Raw genomic sequence first — 11,907 nt, 5'->3', positions numbered from 1 at the left:
TTTTTAAAAATGTCTGACATAAAGTAGCTCATGAAATTCTCTTATTACCTAAATACCTCCTTCATGTTCAACTAATAAAATGCCTACAACATCAGTAGCTCTCTTGATGGTTTTAAACATTTTTTCATAGACTTTGTCCACCTTTTTTACTTGTCTTTAGAAGGAGGGTTGGTCTGAATTACCTAGTCTGCCATTACCTGATATAGAAGACCTTAAGCAGTTCTTGGCTTAAGGTTTCAGGCATGTATTTCAAAGCTGCACATACAGTTAGGTTGGTGGGAAGATCAGGAGTGGTACCCTGGGTACTCCTTATTTCCTAATTTGGTGCTTCCCAGACTATTTCTTGTCATGGTACAGTTGAAGCAAAATTTAACCGAGTAAATTTGAAGAGCTAATTGGTTTTATTCAACAATTCATGAATCAGGCAGCATCCCATCTAGCAAGTAGAAAGGCCCTGTACAAAAGAGTTATACAAAATGGAAGGTTTGTACAGACAGAAACAAGGAAGTTATTAGCAAAAGAAAAGAAAGGATTGTTTCAGGCAAGGTCACCTTCCCCTAGGAAGAAGGGTAGGGAGGTCTTATCATGCAGATTACTGCACTAGTGCTGATCAGGAAATTTCAGATTGCCTGCATAAAGGTTACATTAAATTTTGCAATTAAGTCTTGGTTTGCAAGTGACTCCATTTGGGGCTTTTTTTTTTTTTTAAACAGTCTTCATAGAAACTGATTTTTTAGAGCACACTGTGGTAAATGGATAGATGGCTCATGGACAGAGATGATTAGCCTAGGGGCTCAGCCACACTAAGTCCTTGTCTGGTTGTCCTGAGGACTGAGGAGGGCAATACATCAGGACCCCCTAGAACCCAAAAGGGGCATACCTGTGTGAAGTTGCAAATAATTTAGGGAACTCTTCCCTAATTCTTCCCTCCTTTCTCCTCAGCAGCTCACAGTGCTCCCCTTTAAGCTGCTTCCCATTCAGGAGTCAATCCCTTACACCCACCCTCAGACCCTGTCTTTGCGATGTATGCCCTCTCCCCAGAGGATAATGAAGTCCTTGCTCCCCCAATCCCTTCTCGAGCCCTGAAAACTCAGGCCTCTGGCTCCCACTGGTTATTAACAGATATACTGATAAAATTTTATTGGAACACAACAATATCCATTTCTTTATGTATTGTGCATGACTGCTTTCTCACTACAACACCAGAGTTAAGGGGCGCCTGGGTGGCTCAGTTGTTAAGCAGCTGCCTTCGGCTCAGGTCATGGTCCCGGGGTCCTGGGATCAAGCCCCACATCGGGCTCCCTGCTCAGCGGGAAGCCTGCTTCTCCCTCTCCCATCCCCCCTGCTTGTGTCCCCTCTCTCACTGTATCCCTCCCTGTCAAATAAATAAATAAAATCTTTAAAAACAAAACACCAGAGTTAAGTAGTTGGTGATGTGGGAAACATTTGCTGGACCCTCCAGGATCCTGTGAGTCTACTTTAAACATATAGAAATTCCTTTGGAGCTCCCTTTATCTCCACCGCCCCCCCCCCCCCCGCAAAATACATGTTAGGAATCATCCTCCATATGGCCCACTGAAACACATCTGAAGAGTCTCTTGACTGAGGGTTTACTAAACAGTAATAAATGCCCTTTCCTAACAATAGCTAGCCCCCTCAGGATCCTGGAAACCTTGTTTCCAAAATACCTTGGAGGTTTGTTCTGTCCCTAACCCCCTCCCAACTTGCAAGTATATAATGGACCACTCCTCACGACCCCAGGGCAGCTCCTTCTGCCCACGGGTCCTGTTCCGGTGCTTTAATAAAACCACCTTTTTGCACCAAAGACGTCTCAAGAATTCTTTCTTGGCCATCAACTTTCAGCCATTAACATCTTTCCTACATCAGTTGAGACAGAAATCCTATGGCCTGCAAAGCCTCAAATGTTTAGTATGTGGCCCTTTACAGAAAAAGTTTGCCAACCCCTATACTAGAGGGCTGTTCTCATTAGTTAAGCTTGTCTGGGAGAATAACAACCTAAAAATAGCGTAAAATTTAGTCTGTGGCCATAATCTTCTCAACAACACTTTGACATGGGTTGACATTCTCATCCCATTTTACAGATGAGGAAACTGGGACACAGCCAGGACGTGGCCCAAGCAAGATCTGACCTGGGCAGGCTGGCTCCACAGACTGGCTGCTAACTATCACAGAGGACTACCTCCTTTGTGGAGTAGAGCTAGGAATGCAAACTTTATCAGGTCTCCAAACTGCTCATATCAGGATTCCAGAGACCCATGACATGCTCCCAGAACACCACTGGGACCCTGGCAGACAGATAATCACACTATTCTCTACATCCTGTCTGCTTTCCTCGGTCACGTATAGCCCCCGCCCCCGCCTCCCAACTGTACTCTCCACACGGAGAAAAGTACAAGGAATTTCATAAGTAGCACCCTACCATTCACTAGCAAATTCTAGCATTTTCTTCCATATGCTTCAGCATTTCCGTTATTAAGAAATAAAATATAACCCCAGTTGGAGCTCCCTCTGTACTTCTCCTGGATCTCTTTACCTTCCCTCTCCAAAGGTAGCCACGGGACTGAAATTGGAGTTTCTTTCCCATGCATGCCAGAACTCTTTACTAGCCTGCCTTTTTAAAAATTTCATCATCCAAAAAAAAAAAAATTTCATCATCCGGCCTGGGCAAGAAATACTAGTTCTTCGGGTTCATAGTCTCTCCAACCATTTTCATCCTTCCTCTGATGAGGTAGGTGGTATCTTTGAACCTGGTTGTTTGGAGTCCAGCCTCTTTGTTCTCAGTGATCCTAATCATGGGTGTGGTTGCCAGGCAAGGGGTGGGGGTGGAGCTAAACAGAACCGAAGTGGTGACTGAGTTATTAGTTGGACACAAATAAGTGCCTCCCATCTCATTTGGTTACATCCACTTGCCACTCACAGGGCTAAAGCAAGAAGTTCTTGCTATAAGGGCCTTGGCCGAAATTGTGTTCCAGAACTTGGGCTGAACTGGGCAAGGTTACCCAGAGCAGATGGAAACATCTTGGTCAAAGGGATGAGGGAGGGAGTAAGAAGGTCAGAAGTCACAACTGTGGTGTCTCTCCCGATCCCATGGGGGCCCCCAAATGTGGGGCAACCCGATGGGGTGGAAGCCGGTGGCCCCAGCAGTGAAAGAATTCACCCAAGGCCGAACAAAGGAGCTAGAAGTTTATTGAATACACCACAAGGGAGCAAAGCAGGGATTGTCTGCAAGAGGCAGTGGGTGGGGGCTGTACTTAAAGGGGGAAGGTGAGGGAGAGGGATGCATGAAATTTTCCCTTTTTTGGTAGCGGTGCCTGGTTGTCCACAGCAGCACGTTGGTTAGTTAGGGCCTATGGCTATTTTGAGATGGGTCGCCTGATGGGCCTGTCTGGATTCAGCCAGGGGGTTGGGGTCCCATGGGCCCTTTTGCCTTGACCGAGTTTCCATGGCTCAAGCCTGTGGTCACAAAGCAGCCTCTACAACAACTAGGAAAAAGTGACAAGCATTAGCTTCCAAAGATGAGCCTCAGTTTTCCATTAGAAAGGGGGAATAGGAGTTGGTGAGATTAGAAAATAAAATGTAAGAGAGGTGGAGTCAAACAGTTAAGACTTAGGCTGTGATGAGAAGAGAGTACTAAGGACTTGTGCTCCTTATCCTTTAATGATTTGCTCTTCCAGATCCACTCCCCACTCTGCTCCGTACTCACCCATATACAGATATCGGTGAGCTCCATGGCCCCTGGCTTCCAGTTGGGTTTGGCCAATGGAGAGGACTGGCAGGAAATTGCAGGAATGGAGGAGAACGAAGTTGGGGTACCTACTTCTATGACTTGTTCCCTGAGAGGTTTCTGTAGGCTGGCTGGCTGTTTCCCTCACCTGAAGGTCACAGCTCCTCCCATCAAGTAGCCCTTGCCACAAGGCCCTTGCTCTCCCCTACCCAGGTTCAAGAAATTACTGTCTCCCTCTGCTGCATTAGGTGTAAGGATGTTAACAGCCTTGCTAGCCGCTAGTTCTGGAATATCACTTGTGGATTCTCAACACACTACCTAAATTTTGCACATAGTCACTTTATTAAATGCTTCTTTCAAAAAATGTTAGTGTGTCTGGGACACCTGCATGGCTCAGTCGGTTAAGCGTCTGCCTCCGGCTCAGGTCATGATCCCAGGGTCCTGGGATCGAGTCCCACATCAGGTTCCTTCCTCAGCAGGGAGCCTGCTTCTCCCTCTGCTGCTCCCCTTGCTTGTGCTAACTTTCTCTCTGACAAATAAATAAATAAAATCTTAAAAAAAAAGTTAGTGTGTCATCTGTTTCTGCTGGTCACCGATACAGGGCTCCTTTCCTATGTTACTGAGAAAATTGCTGACAAGTTAATTCTATTACTTCTATTAATGACAAGCCAACAGTATTAACTTTCAATCCAAGGAGGAGATATATAGAAAGACTCTAACTGATAATTTTGTAAAACCACAAAATGTATACACCCAAACTTCCTTTTTTTTTTCTAAAGATTTTATTTATTTATTTGAGAGAGAGAATGAGAGATAGAAAGCACGAGAGGGAAGAGGGTCAGAGGGAGAAGCAGACTCCCCGCCGAGCAGGAAGTCCGATGCAGGACTCGATCCCGGGACTCCAGGATCATGACCTGAGCTGAAGGCAGTCGCTTAACCAACTGAGCCACCCAGGCGCCCTACACCCAAACTTCCTAAAGAAATGATTTCTAGGAATGTTGAGTCTTAAGCCTGGAAATCTGTTGTATCTTTTTTTATTTTTTATTTTTATTTTTTTAAAAGATTTTATTTATTTATTTGACAGAGACAGAGACAGCGAGAGAGTGTACACAAGCAGGGGGAGTGGGAGAGGGAGAAGCAGGCTCCCCGCAGAGCAGGGAGCCCAATGTGGGGCTCAATCCCAGGATCCCAGGATCATGACCTGAGCTGAAAGCAGATGCTTAATGGCTAAGCCACCCAGGCGCCCTGTTGTATTTTTTTTAAATGTTGAGTTTTACAAAGGTAATCTCTGATATATTATTTGTCTAATATCTGTCTCCCCTACTACACTGTAAACTCCATGACACCAGAGACATATCTGTTTTGTTCACTACTGCATCCTCAGTGACCAGGTCAGTATCTATTGTAGATATTCAACAATTTTTTTTATTTAATGAATGAGTGAATTATGATTTAAAAAAATTTTTTTTGAGTTATGGTTTTTTTGAAAATAGTCCAAAGCAGTAGTAAAAACAATTAAACATCATGGAATACTGATGAGTCGTTCTCTTAATTAGAGGCAGATATAATGAGGCAGGCACTTGTTTGGAGAGTTTCTTCAGTGAATCATGTGACTTCTTGTGGTTTACAATGATATCTTTTTGTGAAGGTGGTGTGGGAGTGTTCACAAATTTTTCAGGGTGTCTGCTCAATTAGAGAGGTAACAGGAAATGGTAAATTTCAACATAGCCTGCACAAAATTGTTTGGGCTTTACTTTAGGAAAGCCTTAACATATTCAGAACTGAGGAATCCATAACACATGCCTTACAGAGGTATAATGCCTGTGATATAAAATGAATTCCTGAAGGGAAGAGGCAATAACATCAAGAAATCTACACCACTATGGAAAAATAGTATGGAGGTTCCCCCAAAAATTGAAAATAGAACTGCCACATGATCTAGCAATCCCACTTCTGGTTATTTATCCAAAAGAAAATGAAAACACGAATTCAAAAAGATATATGCACTCCCTATGTTCACTGCAGCATTATTTATAATAGCTAAGATATGGAAACAACCTAAGTGTCCATCAGTGGATAAATGGGTAAAAAAGATGTGAGATATATATACAATGGAATACTACTCAGCCATAAAAAAGAACGAAAGCTTGCCATATGCAACGACATGGATGGACCTTGAGAATATTATGCTAAGTGAAATAACTCAGACAGAGAAAGACAAATACTATAGGATTTCACTTACATGTACAATCTAAAAAACAAAGCAAATGAGCAAAACAAAACTCATAGATACAGAGAACAGATTGGTGATTGCCAGAAGGGAGGGGAGAGGAGGGTGGGTAAAATGGGGAAGTGGATTGAGAGGTACAAACTTCCAGTTATTAAATAAACGTCACAGCGATGTAATATACAACATGATGATTACAGACAGTAATATTTTATTGCTTATTTGAAAGTTCCCAAGAGAGTAAATCTTGAAAGCTTTCATGATAAAAAAAAAAAGTTTGTAACTGTATGATGATGGAAAGTAACCAGACTTATTGCTGTGATCATTTTGCAATGTATAAAGGATTGAATCATTATATTGTATACCTGAAAATAACATGTTATATGTCAATTATACTCTAATTTTAAAAAAGAAATACTACAAAAAAAGATATACTAACCACAAGAAAAAGAAACCTGTAAATGCTTTGATAGGAGACCGGCAGACACTTCTTAACTTGCCTGAACCCTTGCCTAGTATCACCCAGGAAATAAGCCGCATCAGCACAACCTTTGTGGGGCATTCATTTGCAAATGCTTATGTTCAATCATTAAACATGCATTGCATACCTACTATTTGCCCTGTCCTGTGAAGGTGCCCACCCACACCCAGGCCCTGGCAATGGTGATTAAGTCTGGGGCACCTGACTGGCTCAGTCGGTGGAACATGTGGCTTTTGATCGGGGGGGGGGGGGGGGGTCATGAGTTCAAGCCCCACACTGGGTACAGAGATTACTTAAAAAAAAAAAAAGACATATTCTGTGTCTGTGATTACTCACAGACTAGTGGAGCCACGATCACAATATAATATGACACATACTATAAAGCTACTATTGTTTTATTTTTTAAACTTTTTATTTGGAGATGATTTCAAGCTTAGGGCAAGCGTGCTAGAATAAAAATAGCATCAAGGACACCTTTTGTTGGTTTGAAACCTTGGGAGTTTCCTAGGTGAAATCTAAAATTGGCCCCGGTACACGGAGAGCAGGGAGAGACCAAAGAAAGAGGCAGAACACAGGGGTGCCTGGGTGGCTCAGACGGTTAAGCGTCTGCCTTCCGCTCAGGTCATGATCCCAGGGTCCTGGGATGGAGCCCCGCATCGGGCTCCCTGCTCAGCGGGGAGCCTGCTTCTCCCTCTGCCTCTCCCCCTGCTCATGCTCTCTCTCTCTCTCTCTGTATCTCTCTGTCTCAAATGAATAAATAAAATCTTTAAAGTAAGTAAATAAATAAATAAATAAGAAAGAGGCAGAACACTCTAGATTGGTAGGTGGCAGGTTTACTAAGCAAGAGAACTTACATGCAAGCCTTATCTTAGGTGGCTATGAGATGACAAAATCTCTGTGCTCACCCACTAAATTTTAAAAGTTTATATAGAGGCCTTGGGGTGCTCAGGTCATGATCTCAGGTCATGGGATCGAGCCCTGCATTGGGCTCTGTGCTCAGTGCAGTCTGCTTGTCCCTCTCCCTTTGGTCCTCCGCCCACTTGCGCTCTCTCTCTCTCAAAAAAATGAATAAAGTTTTTAAAGATTTTATTTATTCATTTGAGAAAGAGAGCACAAGCTGGAAGAACAGTGGCAGAGGGAGAGGGAGAGGGAGAAGCAGGCTCTCCACTGAGCAGGGCTCAATCCCAGGACCCTGGGATCATGACCTGAGCTGAAGGCAGATGCTTAACTGACTAAGCCACCCAGGTGTCCCTAAAATCTTTTTTAAAAAAAAGTATATAGAGAGGCCTTAATGGGGTTCAGTTGCGTATATAGTCCAGATGGTCTCAACAACACCTTATTCTCTCAAGCCTGTGTCCTTGGAACAGCTTCCACTGTGGGATTGGTGGGCAGAACATACATTCCCAGGATAGGAGAGGAGGTGAGGAGCCTCCGATTGCCTGGGATCTAGCTCATGGGTCAATCAGGGGTAATGCCCTCTCAATGACCTCCTTCAACACCTTCACCCAGATTCATGTAATGTTAACTTTTTACCCCATGTGCTTTATCATTTGCATGCTTTATCTATCTACCTATATTTTCCCCTGAACTATTTAAGAGTATTATATATCATTGCCCTTCACCACTATATACTTCAGTTTGTGAACCAACATCTGTCTCTTTAGCTTCCTTTAGTCTGGAACATTTCCATAGGCTTTGTCTTTTTTTTAAGATTTTATTTTAATTAATTTATTTATCTGTTTATTTATTTATTTTAAAGATTTTATTTATTTATTTGACAGAGAGAGATGGTGAGAGAGGGAACACAAACAGGGGGAGTGGGAGAGGGAGAAGCAGGCTTCCCGCTGAGCAGGAAGCCCCACTCGGGGCTCGATCCCAGGATCCTGGGATCATGACCTGAGCCGAAGGCAGACGCCTAAGGACTGAGCCACCCAGGCACCCCTATTTTATTTATTTTTTAAAGATTTATTTATTTATTTGGGAGAGACAGGGTGGCGGGGTGGGGCAGAGGGAGATGGAGAGAGAGACTCTTAAGCAGACTCCTTGCTGAGAGCAGAGACTGACACCAGGCTCAATCCCATGACTCAGAGATTATAACCTGAGCAGAAATCAAGAGTCAGATGCTCAACCGACTGAGCCACCCAGGCACCCCTTAAGATTTTATTTTTAAGTAATCTCTATACCCAACAGGGGATCAAACTCACAATCCTGAGATCAAGAGTTGCATGCTCTACCAACTAAGCCAGCCAGGTGCCCCCATTTTTTTTCTTTTTGCTTTCTTTGTCTTTTATGACACAGACATTTTTGAAGAATACATCCCCTCCTTAAAAAATATATATATATTTCTCATTTTGTGTTTGTCTAATATTTCCTCATGATTACATTGAAATTATGTATTTTTTATAAGTAATCTCTATACCCAACATGTGACTAGAACTCACGACCCTGAGATCAAGAGTCACATGCTCTACCAACTGAGCCAGCCAGGTGCCCCTGTATTTATTTTTAAAGTAAACTCTATGCCCAATGTAAGACTCAAACTCACAACCCTGAGATCAAGAATCGCATGCTCTACTGAATGAGCCAGCCAGGTGCCCCACAGTTTTAACTATTTTTAAGTGTATAGTTCAGTGGCATTAAATACATTCACATTGTGCAACCAACACCATCATCCATCTCCAGAACTTTTTCATTTTCCCAAACTGAAACTCTGTACCTATTAAACAGTAACTCCCCAATCCTCTTTCTCCCTAGCCCCTGATAACTACCATTTTACTTTCTTTCTCTATGAATTGGAATACTCTAGGTACCTCATATAAGTGGAATCATACAATATTTGTCCTTTTGGTGTCTGCTTTATTTTACTTAGCACATGTCTTCAAGGTTCATCCATGTGGTAGCATGTGTCATTCCTTTTATGGCTGAACAATATTCCATTACATGTATTCTTTTTTATTTTATTTATTTGAGAGGGAGGGAGAGAGAGAGCACAAATGGGGTGAAAGGCAGAGGAGAAGCAGGCTTTCTACTGAGCAGGGAGCCCGATGCAGGGCTCGATCTTGGGACTCTGAGACCATGACCTGAGCCGAAGGCAGATGCTTCACGGACTGAGCCACCCAGTTGCCCTCCACTGAATTCTTGACTGGAATCTTCCATATGCAGTGTCATGTCCTTCACAGGGTTTTACCACTGGAGGTACATGATGTTCATTTGTCCTTCCTCAGTGATGTTAATTTTTTTTTAAGAGAGAAAGAGAAAGCATGCAAGCAGGGAGAGGGGCACAGGAAGAGGGAGAGAGAGAGAATCTCAAGCAGGCTCCATGCCTAGCGCAGCGCCCAGTGTGGGGCTCTATCCCACGACCCTGAGATCATGACCTGAGCCGAAATCAAGAGTCAGATGCTTAACTGACTGAGCCACCCAGGCGCCCCAGTGATGTTCATTTTATTTTTTTTTTATTTTTTATTTTTTTAAAGATTTTATTTATTTATTTGACAGAGAGAGATAGCAAGAGCAGGAACACAAGCAGGGGGAGTGGGAGAGGGAGAAGCAGGCTTCCTGCCAAGCAGAGAGACCGATGCGGGACTTGATCCCAGGACCCTGGGATCATGACCTGAGCCAAAGGCAGACGCTTAATGACTGAGCCACCCAGGCGCCCAGTGATGTTAATTTTAATCACCTAGTTAAGGGCTTGTCAGATTTCTCTGCTGTATAATTATTTTTTTCTTCCTTGAAACTAATAAGCAATTCTGTAGGGGATACATCTTAAAGCAATGAAAATATCCTGCTCCTCATAAAAAATTCTCCTGGAATTATTTGTTTATTTTTAAGTAAGCAAGCTCTGTGCCCAGCGTGGGGCTTCAACTCATGACCCTGAGATCAAGAGTTCACTGAGCCAGCCGGGCACCCCAAAAAACTCCCCCTGGATTTAGTACCCTTTGATGATTCATGCCTGATCCAAACTTTACTTAAAATAGTTACAAAACACTGAATTTCCTACTCCAGAATTCTTTCTACATTAATCAGTGGGCACTTGAACTTCTACTTTAAACAAGAGCTTACCCTCCTCCCTTATTGATGGATGATGGATAGATGGGTGGATGGATGGATTGTCAGTATGGACTCATGGATTTCTATTTTTTCAATGATTTATAATTTATCACTACACTTAATTATTTTGGTGCTCAAATACTCCCAGACTTGGCCAATGGGAGCTCCTTCAAGCTGGCTCCTGTATACTTATGACATGCCCTCATTGTTTTTAAAGCACTTCCTTACTTTATGACCTAAAAGATGTTCCAGGTTTGGGGCACCTAAATGGCTCAGTTGGTTTGAGTTTCTTTTCTTTTTTTTTTTTTTTTTTAAGATTTTATTTATTTGACAGAGAGAAAGACAGCCAGAGAGAGGGAACACAAGCAGGGGGAGTGGGAGAGGGAGAAGCAGGCTTCCCATGGAGCAGGGAGCCTGATGCGGGGCTCAATCCCAGGACCCTGGGATCATGACCTGAGCCAAAGGCAGACGCTTAACGACTGAGCCACCCAGGTGCCCCATTGGTTTGAGTTTCTGAATCCTGATCTCAGTTCGGGTCTTGGTCTCAGGGTCATGGGTTCAGGCCCTGCATTGGGCTCCACACTGGGCATGGAGCCTACTTAAAAAAAAAAAAATGTTCCAGATTTATCTCATCCCTACTCTGTCCCAGCCCTACAATCTGCCATTATTCTGAGGAGCCTGGTTCCTTTTAGGGAGGAAACATTATTAGAGTTAAAGATCTGAGCATTAGGTGTACTCATTACTACTGGGGTGTTTTTGCCTCTTGGCCCCTTCATTAGACAGAACTAGTAAATATATGCACACATGTATATATATATACATACACACATATACAGATATATAATGAGCACATTAACATGCATATATACATATATGTACATATTTCAGAAATAATGAGTTCATACCAATCCTTCCAATTCCAATCCATCCTCACAGGGTTCTTTCTTGCCTTTCCCCATTTCATATTTGTATGTCCCTTCCTTCACAGTGAGAACCCTGATGCCTAACTACATCGATCCATTTATTCATTTGTTCAATCCTTTATCTTGAGTCATTTCAGAATTGTTTTGCCTATATCTCTACCAAAACCAAACCTACTAAAGAGAGCTCAGGATTTGTTTGCAGTTCTGCTTGCCTCATAACCCCAACTCACCTCAGACTGGGAGTTCATAAATGACTTGAATTAGTCCTTTCTACTGTCCCCACCTCTTCTTTAAGTGTGGTTATTTGAAATACAGTATGGTTCATTTATTCCATTTGCTTTCAGTTGAGTTATTCTCCCCCCATACTTTTTTTTAAAGTTTCGTTTATTTAAGTAATCTCTACACCCAATGTGGGGCTCAAACTCACAACCCCAAGATCAAGAGTCGCACACTCCTCTGACTGAGCCAGCCAGGCGCCCCTCCC

The 11,907-nt window shown here is 43.0% G+C and overlaps 1 long non-coding RNA gene across 2 annotated transcripts in view; it reads right to left on the bottom strand.

The window, feature by feature from the left end:
- Positions 1 to 3,248: 3,248 nt before the first annotated feature.
- LOC114223715 (uncharacterized) overlaps positions 3,249 to 11,907 on the bottom strand; it is a 43,527-nt gene continuing 34,868 nt past the window's right edge. For both annotated transcript variants that reach the window (XR_015769430.1, XR_015769431.1), the window contains exon 5: positions 3,249 to 3,503. This is a non-coding gene — a long non-coding RNA (uncharacterized LOC114223715). The remainder of the gene's footprint in view (positions 3,504 to 11,907) is intronic.

This window comes from Eumetopias jubatus, unplaced genomic scaffold (assembly GCF_037043125.1).
Source record: "Eumetopias jubatus isolate StellerSeaLion01/CBP00866 unplaced genomic scaffold, mEumJub1_p1.0 scaffold_11, whole genome shotgun sequence".
NCBI classification, from domain to species: Eukaryota; Metazoa; Chordata; class Mammalia; order Carnivora; family Otariidae; genus Eumetopias; species Eumetopias jubatus.
The sequence above is the reverse complement of the archived record's forward strand: the minus strand, read 5'-3'. Positions and strand labels throughout refer to the sequence as shown.